Below are 2970 nucleotides of genomic sequence, written 5' to 3'. Positions count from 1 at the left end.
GTCCTCGGGGTCGCTGAAAAAATCTATATTTCTCGTCATATGAAACGATGCACACTCCCCATCAATTTGTTGCCCATGCATGCAATGAGGGTAAATTCAAGCTCGAAATTTGAAGAAAAATATTCACTTGCTTCTACTCCTGAGGTCTTATTTTTTTCCTTCTTGTGTGGAGATTTCATGCATAGTGCCTCGAATCCATGACAATGGAAGAATTTAATTTTTGACAAATCTTTCTTCTTGCCCCCTTAATTTGATTCTGGTTTGGATTGGGATTTCTTTCCTTTTCCCTTCATTTCCTTTCCAATCAATGCAAAGTTCTATTCATCCTCGCCCTTGGATGAAGTCCCATATATGGTATTCTACCTTATTTCCTCCTACACCAAATCAGACCATAAGCACTCCCAACATGGTATTTTCTCCCTCCCATTTACTTAATCTTGGCAGCTATGCCAACTCTTATGAAGGCCCAGAAGGGCTAAGATTACCAAGTCTTCTTCAGGGACATTAATGCCAACCCCGCCAAGTTCATCATGACACTATGTAAACTTGCTCAGATACTACGAATTGTGTCATTCTTCTGCATCTTGATACTTCAAACTTTATCATTGAGTGCCAACTTCCTATGGTCACTACTATTCTTGAAAAATTCAATTAGAGCCCTCAACATCACGAACAAATTTTCTTTTCCATGGAGATTCGAGACAATATGATCCCGAACTCCCTCCAAGATGATTCTTGTAACACCCTCCTCCCACATGTACCGAAGCAACTGACCAACCGAGGTAAATATGTGACGAGAGGCCACTACGATATGATTCGACCTCCCAAGTCACGTTAAGGAAGTCAAACCGATGGAAACACACCATACATACATTAATCATTAGCTACAAGACCCTCAAAAACTAATCCAATACTTTAAACATCTTGCCTTGGGGTCCCACTAAGATTTTGGACAATTTAAGGCTCAGTAGCTCCCATGCTATAGGCATGAGTGCGACTAGCAACCCAAAGCCACTCTCACGGGCTTGCCTGCCAGTGACCAAAGACCCAAATTGTCAGTACTATGCCAGTGACTCAGGGATTTGAGCCAATTTTTTAGACCCAGAGCCCAGGTCACTGGCCAAAATTGAACCATCTCTTCAGAGTAGTAAAATGGCATAGAAATGATAGTACTAAAGAGAATAATTTTTCAGGACCTTGATTGGACCCCTACTAGCCATGACAAGGATTTCGTCAAACATATTACAAATGCGTAATCTACAATTGTAACTAACAATTCTAAGAATAGGGGTCTCATACATAGCTAATGATCGCTAAGAACCATTGAGGCTTCAACATATCAATTGACATTCCATCCATTAGGTCATAGATGCATTGATCATTAATTACAAAACATGATGAAAGCCACACATGGATGTTGTCATAAAACACATACATAACCAACATAATAGTAGTAGAAATACTCATGAAATTACAACCATATGCACCACATGCAATTCATCAAATTTCTCATAGAAATACAAGGAGAAATAACCTTTCATTAATGGTTCAAAATCCAAACTCAGGATGGGAATTCCACATTCCACCCGACGGTAGAATAGTTGAGCCAAATATCTCTTCAGCCATTCATCCCTGTGCCATATTCCATGCATGAATGTGCAAATTCCTAGAACACATCAATCAAAACTCATTCAAGGCTTCCAGAGGCCATCCACATCAACCCATCAAACAGTGATTCCACCTCATGGTTGGACATCACAAAACTATCATCAGATTTCTCTCCATCCAAGCCTTATAGGGCTTCCAGAGCGTTTGTTCCAACCAAGGCTTCCAGGACTAGTAACTCAACCCACAGTTGTCGTCGGGCTTCCAGAACGTTTTTCCAACCAAAGCTTCCAAGACTAGTAACTCAACCCACCAAGGGCTTCTAGAGTGTTTGTCCAACCAAGTCTTCTAGGACTAGTAACTCAACCCAAGCTAAGGAAACATGATAAACAATGAAAAATAAAAAATGAATGTAAACCTATAATCACCATGGCTAACTAGGAAATGGCAAAGCTAGGCGATCGACTATCAATCAAGGCAATCCTCCATGCCAATGACAAATCACAAACAAGAAACCACATGCATGCCAAAACTAGTGAAGGAAACATACATGCAACTCTGTACCCGCAATAAAATTTAATGTAGTTGTTGATCATGATGCCTTCTTGTGCTTTCTTGCTCTTCTTTCTCCTTCTTGCTCCAAATATCCAAGTATGCCACACCCACCAAGAGTTCTCCAAGAAAACTCTAAGTCTTGGAGAGTATGAGAGAGAGAGAATAATGAGAGAGATCCAAAACTGAACTAACAAAAGGTCACCAATTGATACTTTGAAGCCTTTTTATGAATGAGGCCTCTATTTTCTTCATTTTCCATTATTTTCCTTTAATTTCCTCCTCACATGCAGCATATGACCTTTCCCCTCCCTTTTCTCATAATTTCCATTATTTTCATAAATAAATGTGCCAAAATGCCAATTTTCCTTTCCAAAGCCTTAGCCATTGCATTTGCAAATTTCCTTGGCCATAAACAATCACAAGTGATCCCCATCACTAGGATTCTTCCCAAAATTCAACTTGGAATAAGTGTCTCATCATCTGTGGTTATTATTTTTCCTTTATATACTTTTATTACATCGAATTTGTTTAAAATGCAACAAGATGATGGATCTTAGTGAAAAGGAGTCGCCTTCACTAAGTGGGCCCACAAGCTATTTTTGGCGCAAAGTCTATTTTTAGACTATGTCTATTTTTAGAAATATGGATCATGGTCTATGAGTTGCAGGATGTTGTTTATGGATGATTGGTCATGTTGGGAAAAATAGATGGACTTCTATTTTTGGTTCACAGCGGAGTGATCAGAGTCTATTTTTAGACTGCCAGGCTAAAAATAGAAACAATCAAATATTATTAGCCCTTAGTAATATT

This window comes from Pinus tabuliformis, chromosome 3_2 (genome assembly GCF_031772625.1).
Source record: "Pinus tabuliformis cultivar Carrire ecotype Pingquan chromosome 3_2, CPIR1, whole genome shotgun sequence".
NCBI classification, from domain to species: Eukaryota; Viridiplantae; Streptophyta; class Pinopsida; order Pinales; family Pinaceae; genus Pinus; species Pinus tabuliformis.
The sequence above is the reverse complement of the archived record's forward strand: the minus strand, read 5'-3'. Positions refer to the sequence as shown.